The 19521-nt window shown below is 39.4% G+C and overlaps 1 pseudogene; it reads right to left on the bottom strand.

Moving 5' to 3' along the window:
• Window positions 1–1599: 1599 nt before the first annotated feature.
• LOC112616074 lies at window positions 1600–3037 on the bottom strand (annotated as a pseudogene).
• Window positions 3038–19521: the final 16484 nt, after the last annotated feature.

The following is a 19521-nucleotide window of genomic DNA, read 5'->3' as shown; positions in this document are numbered from 1 at the left end:
AGAAAGAAATAAAGGACATCCAAATCCATAAAGAGGAAGGCAAACTGTCACTGTTTGCTGATGATATGATCATATACGTAGAAAACCCTAAAGACTCATCCAAAAAGCTCCTAGGACTGATCAAAGAATTCAGCAAAGTTTCAAGATACAAAATTAATACACACAAATTAGTAGCTTTGCTATATACCAACAGCAACCAAGCTAAGAATCAAATCAAGAAGTCAATCCTTTTTACAATAGCTGCAAAAAATAAAATAAACTACTTAGGAATATACTTAACCAAGGAGGTAAAAGACTTCTACAAGGAAAACCATGAAACACTGCTGAAAGAAATGATAGATGACACAAACAAATGGAAACACATTCCATGCTCATGGATGGGTAGAATCAATATTGTGAAAATGACCATATGTGTGGCCTTATTTCTGGGCTCTCTATTCTGTTCCATTGGTCTAAGTGCATGTTTTTGTACCAGTACTATGCTGTTTCGGTTACTGTAGCTCTGCGGTATAGTTTGAGGTTGGATAACTTGATGCCTCCAGCTTTGTTATTTTTGCTTAGGACTGCTTTGGCTATTAGGTTTTTTTTTTTTTTTTTTTTTTGGTTCCATATGAATTTTACAATAATTTTTTTCTTTTTTTTCTAGTTCTGTGAAGAATGTCATTGGTAGCTTTATAGGAATAGCATTGAATCTGTAATTTGCTTTGGGCAGTATGGCCATTTTAATGATATTAATTCATCCTCTTCATGAGCACGGAATGTTTTTCCATTTGTTTGTGTCTTCTCTGATTTCTCTGAGCAGTGTTTTGTACTTCTGATTGCAGAGATATTTCACCTCCTTGGTTAGCTGTATTCCTAGGTATTTTATTCTTTTGTGGCAATTGTGAATGGGATTGATTGCCTTTCTGATTTGGCTCTCAGCTTGGCTGTTGTTGGCGTATAGAAATGCTAGTGATTTTTGCACCTTGATTTTGTATTCTGAAACATTTCTGAAGTTGTTTGTCAGCTGAAGGAGGTTTTGAGCTAGGACAATGGGATTTCCTAGATGTAAAATCATGTCATCTGCAAACAAAAATACTTTTACTTCCTTTCTTCCTATTTGGGTGCCCTTTAATATATAATATATCTTTAAGATAGTTATGTCTCTGTGTTGAATCGAACACTTTACCATTTTGTAATGCCCTTCTTTGGTCTTTGTGGGTTTGAAGTCTGTTTTGTCTGAAATTAAGATTGCGGCCCCTGCTTTTTTCTGTTTTCCATTTGCTAGGTAGATGTTCCTCCATCCCTTTATTTTGAGCCCCTGGGTGTCATAACATGTGAAATGGGTCTTTTGAAGATAGCATAGCATTGGGTCTTGTGTGTGTTTGTTTGTTTGTTGGTTGGTTTTTAATCCAGCTTGCCACTCTGTTCCTTCTAAGTGAGGCATTTATTTCATTTACATTCAAGGTTAGTATTGATATGTGTGGATTTGATTTTGTCATTTTGTTGTTAGCTGGTTATGATGTTGGCTTGTTTGTGTGGTTGCTTTATAGTGACACTTTCAACTTTTTTTTTCATCACAGTGAAAATAACAAAAGTAACACACAGCTTTACAAAACAAATTTTTATTAGAAAGCAGTAGAATCTGAGCAGGAAGACAGTACAAAGAATGTAAACAGTGTAAACATCACCACATTCAGCTCAACCTGATTGAATGCCGAAAGACAACTCTCAATGCTCTATGCGCCCTTACTAGCAAACTACATCAATTCTATTTTACACAGACAATACACTCTAATTTTGATTCGGTGAAAGCATTTTATCAAAGTCAAACCCAGTGCCAAATACTGGCATCATCACAAACAACTATAAGAACGCTGCTATCCCTGCTAAAACTGGTTTGTTGAATAGCAGCATCACATTTATGATGAGTTAGTGTTGTACATTTGGCTTTATGAGGATTTTATACTTCTGAATTTCAGACATAAAGTTTTCCAACTTGATTGCCCAGTGTAAGCATCTTTTGCCAGAAATTCATGGAAAATCTCATGTACCAAATATCACACTGGCTACAATCAAATCACCCAAGAATAGTCACATTAGACTTGCCAGGTTGAATTGTATCTACATCACCTTCCATTTTGCCAGGTTTCCAACATAACTGCATTTTCACAAGACTTAGAAAGTATCAAATCACCTAACCACCACACACAATCAACATAATTCCTATGTATGTCTCTGATAGAAAAATCAGAAAATTGATTTTCTGATAATTAAATGGCCTGTAAGTTTTATTTGGGTTATAATCATAAGATTTCTTAATTGAATTTATCATTCTGTTTGAATCAATCCACCAAAGTTTGAGTGATCCATACCACAGGACTTTATTTTTTCACCCAAAAGATCACAACCAGGGCTTAGAACTTCAACTCTGTGCCCTTCTATGCTTCCAAATATTGCCACCAGTGTGTCCATTTGGATATTCCATAATCATAAAGCATGATCTTTACTTACTGACAAGAGTAGATTGGGATCTCTAGGGTGGAATTTCAGCTCATTGATAGCATTTCCACGGCCAACATAGTGCTTTTTACACTGGATTGTTATGGGATTAATCATCCCAGTTATGCTTCTATTGCTATCATAGGTCCATGCACAAGTGTAAAAGTTTTCATCAGCATCAGCATCCATGTAAGATGGCAACAACCGAATTTCTCCTTGTCAATGACATTCACACAAGGTAACTCTGTTGCTTCCCACAGTTCCTAACAGTAATGGATCTTCTTTACCGTGCCAATTAAGTTGAACTCCAAACAGTGGTTGGTTATGATCTTCCTTGAGACTATTTACACATTTGAAAACATATTTGCATTTCTTTGACTTCCATTTTCCCTTTCCCCAACTTTGCCTTCCAGGTGCATTTGGCATGTTTATAGGTGTATCAGGGTGTTCAGTGATTGTACCACTTTCTACTGACAGCGTCATCATTCTCCTCTCCAGAGAGGTGAGGGTTGCTGGTCTCGTCACTGCTCAGCTTCTGCTTCTTCACTGCAGGCATGTCTATTCCCACCAGCACAGTCGACATTTCCCTCTCTTTTTAGTTGTTTGAGGGACCTCCAAACTGTTCTCCACAGTGGTTGCACTAATTTACATTGGCACCAACAGTGTACAAGAGTTCCCTTTTCTCCACACCCTCGCCTGCATTTGCTATTGCTTGTCTTTTGGATACAATCCGTTTTAACTGGGATTAGATGATATCTCATTGTAGTTTTGATTTGCATTTCTCTGATAATCACGATGTTGAGCACCTTTTCATATGCCTGTTTGCCATTCATACATCTTCTTTTGAGAAATGTCTATTCAAATCTTTTGCCCGTTTTTTATCACATTATTAGACTTTTTCCTATAGATTTGTTCGAGCTCCTTGTATATTCCCATTACTAATGCCTTGTCAGATGGGTAGTTTGCAAATATTTTTTCCCATTTTGTGGGTTGTCTCTTCACTTTGCTGATTGTATCCTTTGTTGTGCAGAAGCTTTTAAACTTGATGTGATCCCATTTGTCTATGTTTGCTTTGATTGCCTATGCTTGTGAGGTATTGCTCAAGAAATCTTTGCCCAGACCGATGTCCTGGAGATTGTCCCCAATGTTTTCTTGTACTAGTTTCATAGTTTGAGGTCCCAGACTGAAGTCTTTAATCCATGTTTATTTTATTTTTGTATATGGCAAGAGAAAGGGTCCAGTTTCATTCTTCTGCATATGGATATCATTTTCCCATCACCGTTTATTGAAAAAACTGTCTTTTCCCCACTGTATGTTCTTGACACTTTTGTCAAAAATGAGTTCACTGTAGGTATGTGGATTTGTTTCTAGTTTCTCTATTCTGCTCAATTGGTCTATATGTCTGTTTCTATGCCAGTACCATGTTGTTATAGTTAATGTAGCTCTGTAGTATAATTTGAAGTAAGGTAATGTGATTCCTTCAGCTTTGTTCTTCTTACTTAGGATAGCTTTGGCTATTCTGGGTCTTTTGTAGTTCCATAAAAATTTTAGGATTTTCTTTTTTATTTCTGTGAAGAATGTCATTGGGATTGCAATGAATCTGTAGATTGCTCTGGGTACTATGAACATTTTAACAATATTGATTCTTCCAATCCATGAACATGGAATATTTTTCCATTTTTTGGTGTCTTCTTCAATGTCTTTCATCAGTGTTTTATAGTTTCCATTATAGACATCTTTTACTTCTTTGGTTAAATTAATTTCTAGGTTTTCAATTCTATGTGTGGCTATTGTAAATGCAATTGCTTTTTTGTTTCTTTTTCACATTGTTCCCTGTTGGCATATAGAAATGCTACTGATTTTTGTATGTTGATTGTGTATCCTACAACTTTAGTGAATTTATCTATCAGTTCTAATAGTCTTCCTGTGGAGTCTTTAGGTTTTTCCAAATATATGATCATATCATCAGCAAACAAGGACAATTTCTCTTCTTACTTGCCAGTTTGGATGCCCTTTATATATATATATTTTTTGTCTGATTGTTGTAACTAGGACTTCCAGTATTATGTTGAATAACAGTGGTTACAGTAGGCATTCTTGGCATGTTCCAGATCTTAGAGGAAAGGATTTCCAGTTTTCCCCATGCAGTATGGTACTATCTGTGAGCTTGTCATATATGGTTTTTATTATGTTGCCTTAAGTTCTCTCTATCCTCAGTTTTTAGAGGGTTTTTATCATGAAGGGATATTGAATTTTATCAAATGCTTTTTCAGCATCAATTGAAATGATCGTTTGGTTTTTACCCATCATTTTTTTTATGCGATGTATCACATTAATTGATTTGCATATGTTGAACCATCTTTGCATTCTAGGGTCAAACCCCACTTGGTCATAGTACGTGATATTTCTAACGTATTGTTGAATTTGGCTTGCTAGTATTTTGTTGAGGATTTTTGCATCAATATTCATCAGAGATATTGGCCTGTAGTTTTCTTTATTTGATATGTCTTTGCCTGATTTTGGTATGAGGGTAATACTGGCCTTGTAGAATGAGTTTGGAAGAATTCCCTCCTCCTCCTCTATTTTTCAGACTAGTTTGAACAGGAGTGGTATTAATTCTTCTTTAAATGTTTGGTAGAACTCAGCAGTGAAGCCATCAGTTTCCAGGCTTTTCTTTACTGGGACACTTTTTATTATACCTTCAATCTCATTAATTGTTACTATTCTGTTCAGGTTTTGTATTTCTTCATGGTTCAATCTTGATAGGTTGTATGTGTCTAGAAATTTGTCCATTTCTTCTAGATTTTCCAATTTATTGGCATACAGTAGCTCATAGTAGCCACTAATGATCCTTTGAATTTCTGCTGTATCAGTTGTAATGTCTCCTTTTTCATTTCTGATTCTATTTACTTGGATCTTCTCTCTTTTTTTTTCTTAGTCTGGCTAAATGTTTGTCAATTTTGTTTAACATTTCAAAAAATCAACTTTTGTTTCATTGATATTTTGTACTTTCTTAAAATGTTCAATTTTATTTATTTCTGCTCTGATCTTTATTATTTATTTTCTTCTACTAATTTTGGGTTTGATTTGCTCTCGCTTTTCTAGCTCTTTAAGTTGCGTTATTAGATTGTTCATTTGAAATTTTTTCTCTTTGTTAACATAGGCATTTCTAGCTATAAACTTCCCTCTTAGTACTGCTTTTGCTCTATGCCATAGGTTTTGATATGTCGTGTTTGCATTATCATTTGTTTCAACATTTTTTTCAATTTCCTTATTAACTTCTTCATTGACCCACTAGTCATTCACAAGCATATTGTTTAATTTCCATGTGCTTGTGTAGTTTCCAAAATTCCTCTCACTATTAATTTCTAGTTTTATTCTATTGTGGTCAGAGAAGACACTTGATATTATTTCAATTTTTCTTTTGAGACAGGGTCTCACTATGTCACCCAGGCTGGAGTGCAGCAGTGAAATCATGACTTACTGCAGCTTCAACTTCCCAGGCTCAGGTGATCTGCCCACCTCAGCCTCCCAGATAGTGCAGACCACAGGTGTGCACTATCACACCTGGCTAATTTTTTGTATTTCTTTGTAGACATTAGGTTTTGCCATGTTGTCCAGGCTCGTCTCAAACTCCTGAGCTCAAGTGATCTGAGCGCCTGGGCCTTCCAAAGTGCTGGGATTACAGGTGTGTGTGACTGCACCTGGCCTATTTCTATTTTTTCAACATTTTATAACTTGTTTTGTGACCTAACATGGTGTATCCTTGAGAATGATCCATGTGCTGAGGAAAAGAATACGTATTCTGCCTCCCTTGGATGAAATGTCCTGTAAATATCTATTAAATCCATTTGGTCTGTAGTACAGATTGAGTCTGATGTGTCTTTGTTGATTTTCTATCTGCAAGATCTGTCCAGTGCTGAAAGTGAGGTGTTGAAATCTTCAGCTATTATTGTATTGGGGTCTATGTCTCTGTTTAGCTCTAATAATATTTGTTTTATATATCTGGGTGTCCCAGTGTTTGGTGCATATATATTTAAAAATTGTTATATTCTCTTGCTGAATTGACCCCTTAATCATTACATAGTGACCTTCTTTGTCCCTTCTTATAGTTTTTGCCTTAAAAGCTATTTTTTTCTGATATAAGTAGAGCAACTCCTGCTCTTTCTCATGATTTTAAGCCCTTTATGGTAGCTGCTGCTGCTGCTACCAGCCCTGTTCACTCTCTAGGTCACAAAGTAAATTGATAGGTCTTTAAGACTACACAGAAATCAAAGAGGTGAATCAGGGCCTATATGAGCTGAAAAGAAATGGCCTTGTCAGTGGGCAGCTTCCAGCTCATGTGCCTGGTTTTTGTTTTTGTTTTGATCCAGTCTGATTAACAGCAGAGCTGAAGCATGAAACTAGATCTTCCAATTTTAAATCCAGTTTTATATATGACAATAATTTTTGCATGGAGGTTATAATCTAGACCTGAAGACAGTTCCCAAAAGAGTTATTAAAGTTATTTGATAGCTAGCATGGGTAGGAATAGTGTATAACCATTCAGGATGAATACTTAGAAGAAGAGTATTTATTTAGATAAGATTCAAAAAATGTTACCTCCGTCTAAAAGTTAGCTTTGCTACTTTACAATCACATTCATATTCAGTTACCTGAATTGGATTGTGGGTTTGTATCTCTAGTCATTACTTCCAGAGACATCCCTTTCTCCACTATCCTGGGGGATCTGTGAGCTTCATCAACAGCAAGAGTAGACATGCCACTCACTTTAGAGTGGCTTCCGTCACTAATGCTACCAGTCTGGGATTGTCATGCTAATAATTACAATCTCGTGTACTTTAAGGTTTATGAAGCACTTTTCAACATACGTTTTCTTATTATATACCAGAGTATTAGACACCCGAGTGGGGTCCAGATAGAGTTTTTAGATTTAAATCCAGTTAGCAGATGAAGAAAATCAGAGGTGAAATAACTCTCTTAAAGTCCCACAAGCAGTCAGCGGCTGAGCCATGATTGGAATTCACATCCCCCAATTGTAAATCCTGTGCTCTTCTACCACCCTCATGAGAAGGTAGTACAGGTCCCTTGTCTCCTTGCATGGAGAGGTGTGCATGCACAACAATTTTGTCTATCCTTTATCTCCACAATACTGCAATAGGTCTTTTCTGGGCTGCATTATGACTTTCATCAATCCTAAATGCTTATGACTTTATAGGCCTCTTCCTCCATAAAAATATAAAGTGCACCCACCATTGGAGCATCCAGATATATAAAAATATAAAACTTATGTTTTACTACTGCACTGTTATAAAGATGAATATGTTTTATTATATATTAAAACATTTTCTTTGATGTAATAGTCCAAGGTTTTTCTTCTGATTTTAAAATAAATTAAGACATTTTCATGAGTTCCTAAAATTATTGTGGACACTAGGCTTTGTGCCTCCTGTTTTTAATGGAGAAGAGGGCCCTGGATATTTTTCTGGACAGAGTGATGCAGTAAGAACAGGAAGACTTGCTAGAGTACTTCACAACCTGAAATTTATGGACAACCTGAATCACTGAAATCAATTAAGTTGTATCGAAAATTCTGGACATATGTAGAGGTGTGCATTTTTCTGAGGTAAGCATGCATAGTTTACATTAGATTCTCAAAGGGATCCATTTTCCAAAAACAGATTAAGAAAAAGGAGACCATCTATTGTAGTGAAGGTGTGCTAAGGAATCCCATGCCAGATCTTGTTGAGATAACTCAACCTCTGTATTCCTATGGACTATAGAAGCAGTTGCATTGGTTTAGATGCTCCTTGACTCAAGCATAGGTACTACCCCCCAATCCCCATCCCTCAACACACACAGTCAAATCTTGAACTCTGTCTTAACAGCCCTGAAGGATTGGTCAGGTGAAAAGAACTGTACGTTTGGCGTTAGTCTCCAGGACCCCAGGATTAAGCCTCAAGTCTATCCCTTTATCCACTAACTTCTAAGACTAGTGCTCTGGGTAAGGAAAGAATTCACCCCGAAGCACGAAAGATCCAAAGGCCGTGTGCTTTGGCTGGGGACAGTGGCTGACTGTTGGCAGAAGTAAGACATCAGGTGGTGTCACTTAAATGCCCTCAAGCCAGCCCTTGGCAACTTGTCCCAAATTTTTCAACAGAAGGCTCTGTCAACTAAAAGAGCCACAACACCCTTTACGAAGCTAATAAAGAGCTGCAAACATTGGCAGGAAGAGAACCCACCCACACACTGGCAAGAGCAACAACAGTGATGAGAAGAGCCCTGCAAAGGCTAAAGAACATGGGTACAGAAGTTTGCAGCTGCTAATCAGGACCAGCAGGAGACCTAGAGGAGAGTGACTTTGATGCTAGTTGCAAATAATATAATAATGCCCACCATTACAAGAGAGGGGTACAGCCTGGAGGGCTTGGGGGCCAGTAACTCTCCCATAGTGCGAGGGCTCAGAGCCCTACCCCCACCCACAACCCAATGGAATACCCACATGAGAACAGCAGCAGTGGGAGCAGGCAACCCCGCAGGAAGAAGGATTTTATCACTGACATTGTTTAGGATGGCTAGCACATGATGAGCATCAAAAGAAGACAGACTTTGAGTTAGTTTTATTATTGTTTTTAAATTCACCACAGGCAGTGCCGCCCTCTCCTCCTTATTGCCTGCACCTGGGGTGGAACTCTCCCACCACCTCTCCCCCACTTGGCACAACATTGCCCCAATCACTAGGGCCTGAGAAACAGTGGAGATGAAATTAGCCTCCTACTATTGGCAGATTGCAAAATAACTGTGGCTCTCCTGGAGGGAAGGCCATCCATTTGTAGTTCTTCCCACATAGGCCCTAGGAAGCAAGTGGGCAAAGGCAGAAAATGCTAAGTCAAGTCCTGGATGGAGTGATGGCAGCCAGTATCCCAGAGCTAGAGAGAATTCCTTTCTGTTCTACTCTTGTAGCTTGCTTCAAATACAAAGGGCATTGATCCATGTGGGCTGCAGAAAACACTTCCATATGGGCACAGTATTAGATGCTTGGGTCTTCAAGTGCTTCAAGTGAATGGGAAATGTAGAGTAGGCCTTTCATAAGGTACCGTTCCAATTATCCCACCATTTTGGGGGCAGGGGGGTCCAGGATTGACCCTTCTTTTTACCCTAATAAAGATCTCACATAGAAGTTTCTTCTAATTTGTGGGAGAAATACCTGCTCACCTTGTTTGCCTTTTTCTTCTATTAAAGCTGTATTCCGTCCTGTCTTTACGCTGCTTTTCTATGTAGCCTCACCTTGGAAAGTTTCCTTTGCGGAGTCTATTTAAATGAATGCTGTGTTTCTTTTACTCATATACCAGAAACTTAGAAATCTGGCCTTTTCATTTGAGAAGGATATTTGGGGGTGGGGGGGAAAATCTCATTAGCTTGTCAGCCAAATGTATATTTGCAAACACTTGGTGCACATCAAACAATACAGACTTGGATAGGGAACAAATGTATTGTGCTCATTAAATTATTACTATTATTATTTTTACGAAAAGGAATGCCTGAGAAAACAAATGCATTTGGGTGTGTTTGGCTACTCTTAGCTTTATAACAGGATTTACTCTTTTCTTTTTAAAAATCCCTGTTCTTCAAATTTGTAAAAATAATAAATCGTTTATTTCCATGTCCAACTTGATTCCCTAGTGTTTGATTACTGTTTCGCCAAAAGGAAAATAAATACAATATGTGCTATTAAAGTAATTCAGTGCAAATTGGGCATAACACAAAATTACATTATTAACAGCTGTTAAATGACTATAAAATGTAATTAGACACACTCAATTCACTACTCATGAACTGCACCTGATTTCTAAAATATCAATTTAGAACTTCAATTATTCTTGACAAAAGAGAACATACTAAGATTTTAGGTTTAAATTCCTGATAATGGATGTATTCCCCTGTGACCTTTACTGGGATTCCAAATAAGAGGAGGAGGAAAGAGTTGTTTAAGCACAGGAGGGGGATTGTGAGTTATCATGTGGGTGCCGGCCGGGTTCCCACTGAATCCCTGCCAGCTGCAGTGAGGCATGAGTGTCCTGGTTAAATTTTAACTCTCTGTTTGCAAAGAAGCAACAAAGCCCAGCACAGATACTTGCATTCTAGATGTTTATAACTGTTGCTCTTCTTGACTCCTCAATTTCTTGGCTGCCTTTTCAATGTATCCTGTTAATTTGCTTAATAAAAATAAATAAAATAATGCCAGTCAAAAAGTATGGGGATATTAATTCCGCACTTTCCTCCTCCAAGGCAGGATGGAGGCAGGATGACATGATGTTCAATATATGCTTTGGGATACACATGGGATCATAACTGGCTCTCATCGCAGACTCCTTACTCTAGTCACCCTGGCTTTTCCTACTCCGCCCCTACCTACCTTCTCAGTCTGATTTCCAGCTTCTCCCCTCTCTAGCCAAGGCTACTTGCTATTTACCCAAATGTGCCTTGGGTAGATTACTTTCCCCTTTTCATAGTCCTCTCTTTCCTTCAAGCTACAGTTCCACACGCGCATTTCCTTTTTGGAGCTTTTACTAACCCCCCAATGAGAGGTCCCCTTTTCCTCATCAGATCCCCTGGAGCCTCAGCCTGAGCCTCTTCTGTGATAGTTGCTACACTGTTTTCTGATGAGACGTTGGTATTGCACAGTGGTTTATAGTGTGGACTCTGGAGTCAGACAAAATTGGGTTTCAATCTTGGTGCTTCTAATCTCTCGTGGTGTGATTATGAGAAAGTTGCATCACTTCTCTGAGCCTCAGTCTCATTATTTATAAAATGAACACAATAATAGTTTTATTTCCTCATTCTCAAATCGTGAGGACATGAGAGTTTTAGAATTCAAAGATTTGTGGATTTTAAATGGTATAGCGCACATTTTGTACACTACAAAACATCCCTCAGAAGGGATACTGCCTTGAAAGCAAACACCTTAGTACTTCTACAGTGGAACAAATGAATAATTACATGAAGTAGGTTAAAATGACAAAGAGCCTCATGTCAGTTCAGGTCAGCTTTTACTGCCAAATTGGTTCTGGAAAAAATCATACGAATCAACTTTGGGTTTTTAAAAACTTTGTACTTTAGAATTGTAGATAAAAGACTGTGGACTTGTGAAGGTTAAATAAAATATGTGTAGCACTTAACATAGTGCTAGCACATAATAAATGCTTAATGAAATTAAGCTATTGTTACATGATCATTTGTGTACTTGGCTTTAACCCTTTATTGTCGGCGAGCTCTTGGAGAGGAAGAGGTTTTGTCTTAAACAGCCAACCCCATGCATTGAATTGTACTTTGTAAGTGCTCAATAAATGGTCTTTGGGAGAAAGTCATCACCACATTGCTTAAATATATTTCCAGTTACAGAAATGTAGAACCTTGTAAATGGCTATAATCTAAAGATTAGATCTGAATTCCTCCAAATAAAGCTTATAGTCTGGGCTACTAAGAAGTAAAATATGTCACAATAAAGTCACATGAATTTTCACAAGGAGAGTTACGTTGCTGAGTCTCTCACAACAATCATGCAAACCTGACCAGCTTTCAGACAGAGTGGGAAAAGAATGCAGTTGGGAGCAAGCACACTATCCACAACCTAGCAGGAACCAAAGCAAGGGCAAGAGAGAGGCATTTGACCCAGAGGTCATGTGAAGCCCAAGTGGGAACTGAGGGAAAGTAGCTGACTCCTGGGTGGGATGAGCACTTTGGTGGCATGAGTTGGTGGTCTGAGGGCATTCACCCTCCAAACGCAACCAGCACAATCAAGACTAATTGGTCTTTGTTGGCAGCCTCAATGCACTCCCCAATCTGAATAGGTCTCCTTCCCTCAGGCTGACACCCCTAAGAGGATTCAGCACTTGTGAGTAATTTGGCCAAGCCTAACTTGAAGTAATAAAACTTTTAGAGCCTTTCCAAGATCTTTCTACAGGAAAGAAAGATTCTGCAGGCAGATTGGAGGAGCTTGTCTTCCCTCAGCACAGGTAACGGCCTCAATGAACCCCATTTGGGATATTCATACAGATGAAGGGAGAATAGATCCCTAAGGAGAAAAATGAGCTGCTTTCTACACCGGTTGAGATACAGTTTATTGAATGGCAGGTCACTTCGCTTGGATGATCAGCCATTTGTCATATGTGACTGGAGGCCTCTGAGAAACAGGGACAGAGAATGTGAAAGGAATCAATGGGAGTTCTGGCCCAAGAGAAACATTTGCCAGCATGAATTCATTCATTAACTTCTCTAAAGTCTGCTTTTATCTTTTAGCCTCAAGGCCACTCCTGAGTTCAAGATGGTCTCAGTGTAGGAACTAGTCCTATTAACAGACCATAGGGTCTGCCAAGAGCTAGCCAGTGCAGGGTCTTTGCTCCTGAAATACTTCCCACGAAGGCAGTCATATTGAAAGAGGATCTTTAAGTGCATGATATGGGTTAGATTCACTCTGAAATGATGGTCTCATATCAAAAGATATGCCTGAAAAGTCACAAGCCCGGATGCTGGTGTTTTAATTTCAATAAATGTATGTGAACCTGTATAGCTCATAGGGGGTCTGGCCAGTTATCACAGTGATACTGACACTATTGAAAATATTTTTGAGACCTCTTTTTGGGGACTACCTTCAGAGTGTGCACTATATTCTTAAGAATCTCTTCAATGGTGACAAACCTATATCTTTGCGGGGTGAATTTGATTTTTGCAAAGAGCCATAAATTACCCCAAAGCAAAAATGAAGTAGTTAGCTTAGGATATACCATTTAAACATAGAGTAATGCAACCATAAAAATGAAAGAAATAATGGCATTTGTAGCAGCCTGGATGGAGTTGGAGACCATTGTGCTAAGTGAAGTAACTCAAGAATGGAAAACTGTATATCATATGTTCTCACTTATAGGTGGGAGCTAAGCTATGAAGAAAAGGCATAAGAATGATAAAATGGACTTTGGGGACTCAGGGAGAAGGGGGGAAGAAGGTGAGAGTTAAAAGACTACATGTTTGGTGCAGTGTACACTGCTTGGGTGGCGGGTACACCAAAATCTCAAAAATCACCACTAAAGAACTTATCCATGTAACCAAAAACCACCTGCTCCGCAAAAACTATTAAAATAAAATAAAAAAAAAACTAAAAGCATAATAAGAATAGAGTAATGAAGAAGCAATGCTTTTCTCAGTGACTAACCCTAAAGGAAAAAGAATGAACTTTCACCTACCACATGCCAGTTACCTTTATAAGACCTTAACCTTACTTCGTCTTTAAAATAACTGTCTTAAGGTATTAATACTCTCATGTATAAAATGGGGCTCAGAGAAGTCAAGTACCTTCAGCAAGGTCACACAGGTCATCGGTGCAGAGCTGAGATTGATGGCTATTTCTTCCATTCGTCTGCAAGCCAGAGAGTGCTCTTTCTGTTATACCAGACTGCCTTCTTTGAAGGTCATTCAAAGGATAAAAAAGGGTGATCCTTCCCATCTTGATACACTCAAAAAATTTCTTTCTCATTTTCACACCAAATAAAATAAAGTGAAAATACATATGTTATTTGTTTTGAGATAGGAGAATGCCAGGAAAGTTAGGAATGAATCAGGCATTTATAAATCAGATAACTTTAGATACTGAAGAAGAGCTTTTTGTTGAAAGAAACCCTGGTAATTATTTGAAAAATGTAATAATTCTGATGGAAATTACTTATTTTTCCTAGTTAACCTATATTTTAACTTCCAAGTACAACTGGCAGTGGTGGTGGCCCCCAGGGAGTTTACATTCTAGTGGGGAGGACAGAATCCCCCTACTCAAAATCAAGTAAACAGATGAAAAAGGAAGCAACAGATAATTGCAAGTTCTAATGAGGTCTATGAAGAAAACAAGTAAGAGGTTGAGGTAGAGAATAATAGGGGCATGTCTACTTCAGGCCTCTCTAAGGCAGGACAGGATGGCATATGAAGTGTGGGGCCAAGAGCATTCCAGACAGAGGAAACAGTGTGTGCAAAAGCCCTGAGGCTGAAAAGAGCTTGGTATGTTCAAGGAACAGAAAAAGGTCAAGATTATGGTGAATGAGGAGAAGTAGTGGCACAAGATGAGGTGGAAGGGAGGGTTAGAAGCAGATCGTAAAGAGTTTTCCAAACTGTAGTAAAGACTTTGAATCCCATTTTAGATAAAACTGGATAGGTTTAGGCAGAGGAATGACATGACGGATAGTCACTGAAGGTAGATCACTGGCTGCAGTTGTGGAGACTGGATTGGAAGAAAGTAAAAGCAGAAGAGGGAGGGCCTCCATTGTAAGTGTGAAGGAAAGCAATGATGGTGACTGGGACTAGGGTGATGATGGTAGAGATGGAGAAAGGAGGCTGGACTTAGGATATATTTAGAGATGAATTCAAGGGACTTCTAATAAAATGGATATGGGGACTGAGGAAAGGAAGAAGCCTAGGATGAATTATATATTTGGGGCTTGAATGACTTGGTGAGTGGTGGTGCCAGTCACTGAGACAAGGAAGGCTGGAAAAGGAACAGTGTTTGGGGGGAAAAATCAACGTTCAATTTTGGACTTGCTAAGTTTGAAAAGCCTTTAGAAATATCTACATGGAGATGCCAGTTAGGCAGTTGGAGATGTGAATCTGGGCTAAAAACATAAATTTGGAGGTCATCAGCATATGTTATTATCTATAGTCATGGACTTCATAAGATCACCTAGGGAGAATGTGCATATAGTAAAAAGATGAAAACAGATTGAACTCTGGGGCACCCTGACATTAACAGGCTAAGCAGAGGAGGAGTCAGCAAAGGACACTGAGAAGGAGTGGCCTATCAGGTAGAAGGAAAAGAAGAGAGTGTTGATTTTTGACCTCCTAAAGTTCATGAATCCAAGGGCTCTAGGATAAGGGGAACTTGACTATCATCCATTATTGCAGTAGGACTTTGATGGTTCTTGCAAAGTCATGGTGTCTAGTTTCATGCTTGATAATTAGTACTGGTTCCTAGCCTCGGGTTACTGGTCTTTGGGGTCAACTCCTGTGTCAAATAACGTGCTGGTAGTAGACTTTCTTGGTACTCTGGCCATTAATAAACCAGCCCGGGAAGCTTCCCGGAGTGCCCACAGCAACACTGATGGGTGTAGTCAAAGCTATAGCCTTGGGACTTAGAGCCAGGCAAGACCAAGCACCCATAGGTAGCACAGAAAATCAGTATTCAAAAGACCCATAAGGCCTAGCCCTATAACCTCCTTGGGGAATTTATCACGTAATCTGATAAATTGTGTAATATTCATTTAATGTGCATCTCATGCCCTAAACATACCCCCCTCAAAGCAGAAATTTTGTTCTGGCTTGTTTCCCACTTTATCCCCCGTACCTAGCATAGTGCCTGCTCATGCTAATTAACAGACTTACAAACCAAATCAGCAGTAGGGGATTGGTGTGGGTTGATAAATGGGCTTACTGGAGCAAAGCCAAGTCTATGAGATTCCTGGTTCCCAGAAACTACTACTATTGGGGGATCTAGGCAGGCACCAGCCCCAGCAGCTCTGTAGGCAGTCAGAACACCTTTACTCACAATATTTAACAAAAGGGAGGTGAGGCTATAGAGCTGAGATTGGGGGTTGCACTGTCATCATCAAGCCTGAATGTTTTCCAGTAGGTCTTAACTTGTATATCCACATGGCATGAGGCTAGCTTTCCCAGTGTTAGAGCAGAGTCTACCATTTGTATGGTAGACAGAGTCTACCTTTGGCTGTCAACAACATGGTGAGCATCTCTTAGTTGCTTGTGCTCCTTCACTGCTTCAAAATCAGCCCAGCTGGTATGGAGCAGGATCCACTAGCCATCAGATGTAGCAAGTGGTCAGCTTGCTTTGGATGTGTACACAGCAGGCCACAGGTTGGACACGGTTGCCCCCCTGCTAATGAGAGCACCTCCTAAGAGTAGGGAATGCACGGGGGCCTCTCTCAAAGCTGGATGTTCCAATGAAGGCCCACAAACTGTCCTCATCCCAGAGGAAGGCCTCTGTTTGACAGCTGGGTCTCTGAGGTAGAGCAGCTGGTTATGGATCATGTTGTAAAGGGGAGTAAGTCCACCTTGTGGGGTCTTTAAGGATCACTCCAAATACAGTCATGGAAATTATACTGGGAAAGGACATGAAATGAAAGGATTCATTATACTCACAGGCCCTAGAGACAGAAGGCATGGCATACCACACAGGACCATATGGGAGGAGCTTCCAGGGAGCAGGCTTAACCAAGAAGGTGGGGAGCTGAGAAAGCAGGGACCTGTGGTCAAGTGCATTTATTGGGAGTCAGAGTAAGTAAAAGGCATGAGGGGATTTTACTGGTGCATCTGAATGTCTCTAGGTCCCAGTTGGGGGAGGGAGAGAAGGGGAACTTGTGGCAGGGCCCAGCCTTATCATACAAGTATATATGGTCACCTGGGTGGGGTGCTTACAGCTGGTTTGTGGGGATGTTGAGGAATGAGGAAAATATGGAGTTTTAAAAAAATTTCCAACACATAAATTGAATGTGTCTCCCCGAAATTCATTTGTTGAAATCCTGACTCTCTATATGAAGATATTTGGAGATGGAGTCTTTGGAAGGTGATTAGGTAATAAGGGTGGAGCCCTTGTGAATGGGATTAGTGCCCTTATAAGAGAAACCCAGAGAGCTCTCTTGTCCTCTTTTTCACCATATAAGGACACAGCAAGAAGTTAGCAATCTGTAACCCAGAAGAGGGCCCTCGCACAAACCCAACCATGCTGGCACCATGATCTCAGACTTCCAGCCTCTGCAACTGTGAGAAACAAATTTCTGTTGTTTATTAGCCATGCAGTCTATGGCACTTTACTGTAGCAACCTAAGCTGACTAAGACACAGGTGGCGAACTCCTCCCTGACAGAGGTGATAAATAGCTCCTGTGGGGCACTCACACAGCATGACAGATGCCAAGAATCCAGTCTGGCTTTCCTGTGGGCACTTCCTAGCTGCCTATGTGGAATTACCTGACTCCACTGCCTGAACTACTTAGAAAAACTAAAGTACAATGTGATCCATCAACACAAGAAATACTAGTTGCTGGGAGTCATCAAAGTATCTAAGTACATGAAGAATTTAGATAGCAGCACATAGTGGTTAAGAGCATGGGCTTTGGAGAGAGAGATAACTGGATTCAAATCTTTTTTTTTTCTATTTCATTTATTCATTTATTTACTTATATATGTATGTATATTTATTATACTTTATGTTCTAGGGTACATGTGCATAACGTGCAAGTTTGTTACATATGTATACATGTGCCATGTTGGTGTGCTGCACCCATTAACTCATCATTTACATTAGGTATATCTCCTAATGCTATCCCTCCCCCCTACACCTCCCCACAATAGGACCCGGTGTGTGATGCTCCCCTTCCTGTGTCCAAGTGATCTCATTGTTCAATTCCCACCTATGAGTGAGAATATGCGATATTTGGTTTTCTGTTCTTGCAATAGTTTGCTGAGAATGATGGTTCCCAGCTGCATCCATGTCTCTACAGAGGACACGAACTCATCCTCTTTTATGGCTGCATAGTATTCCATGGTGTATATGTGCCACATTTTCTTAATCCAGTCTGTCACTGATGGACATTTGGGTTGATTCCAAGTCTTTGCTATTGTGAATAGTGCCACAATAAACAAACATGTGCATGTGTCTTTATAGCAGCATGACTTATAATCCTTTGGGTATATCCCCAGTAATGGGATGGCTGGGTCAAATGGTATTTCTAGTTCTAGATCCTTGAGGAATCGCCACACTGTTTTCCACAATGGTTGAACTAGTTTACAGTCCCACCAACAGTGTAAAAGTGTTCCTATTTCTCCACATCCTCTCCAGCACCTGTTGTTTCCTGACTTTTTAATGATCGCCATTCTAACTGGTATGAGATGGTATCTCATTGTGGTTTTCATTTACATTTCTCTGATGGCGAGTGATGATGAGCATTTTTTCATGTGTCTGTTGGCTGTATGAATGTCTTCTTTTGAGAAGTGTCTGTTCATATCCTTTGCCCACTTTTTGATGGGGTTGTTTTTTTCTTGTAAATTTGATTGAGTTCTTTATAGGTTCTGGATACTAGCCCTTTGTCAGATGAGTAGATTGCAAAAATTTTCTCCCATTCTGTAGGTTGCCTGTTCACTCTGATGGTAATTTCTTTTGCTGTGCAGAAGCTCTTTAGTTTAATTAGATCCCATTTGTCAATTTTGGCTTTTGTTGCCATTGCTTTTGGTGTTTTAGACATGAAGTCCTTGCCCATGCCTATGTCCTGAATGGCATTACCTAGGTTTTCTTCTAGGGTTTTTATGGTTTTAGGAAAATTTAAGTCTCTAATCCATCTTGAATTAATTTTCGTATAAGGAGTAAGGAAAGGATCCAATTTCAGCTTTCTACTTATGGCTAGCCAATTTTCCCAGCACCATTTATTAAATAGGGAATCCTTTCCCCATTTCTTGTTTTTGTCAGGTTTGTCAAAGATCAGATGGCTGTAGCTGTGTGGTATTATTTCTGAGGGCTCTGTTCTGTTCCATTGGTCTATATCTCTGTTTTGGCACCAGTACCATGCTGTTTTGGTTACTGTAGCCTTGTAGTATAGTTTGAAGTCAGGTAGCGTGATGCCTCCAGCTTTGTTCTTTTGGCTTAGGATTGCCTTGGCAATGCAGGGTCTTTTTTGGTTCCATATGAACTTTAAAGCAGTTTTTCCAATTTGTGAAGAAAGTCATTAGTAGCTTAATGGGGATGGCATTCAATCTATAAATTACCTTGGGCAGATATGGCCATTTTCACGATATTGATTCTTCCTATCCATGAGCATGGTATGTTCTTCCATTTGTTTGTGTCATCTTTTATTTCACTGAGCAGTGGTTGGTAGTTCTCCTTGAAGAGGTCCTTCACATCCCTTGTAAGTTGGATTCCTGGGTATTTTATTCTTTTTGAAGCTATTGTGAATGGAAGTTCATTCATGATTTGGCTCTCTGTTTGTCTGTTACTGGTGTAT

This window comes from Theropithecus gelada, chromosome X (genome assembly GCF_003255815.1).
Source record: "Theropithecus gelada isolate Dixy chromosome X, Tgel_1.0, whole genome shotgun sequence".
In the NCBI taxonomy this organism is placed as follows: Eukaryota; Metazoa; Chordata; class Mammalia; order Primates; family Cercopithecidae; genus Theropithecus; species Theropithecus gelada.
This window is presented reverse-complemented; position numbering and strand designations above follow the sequence as displayed.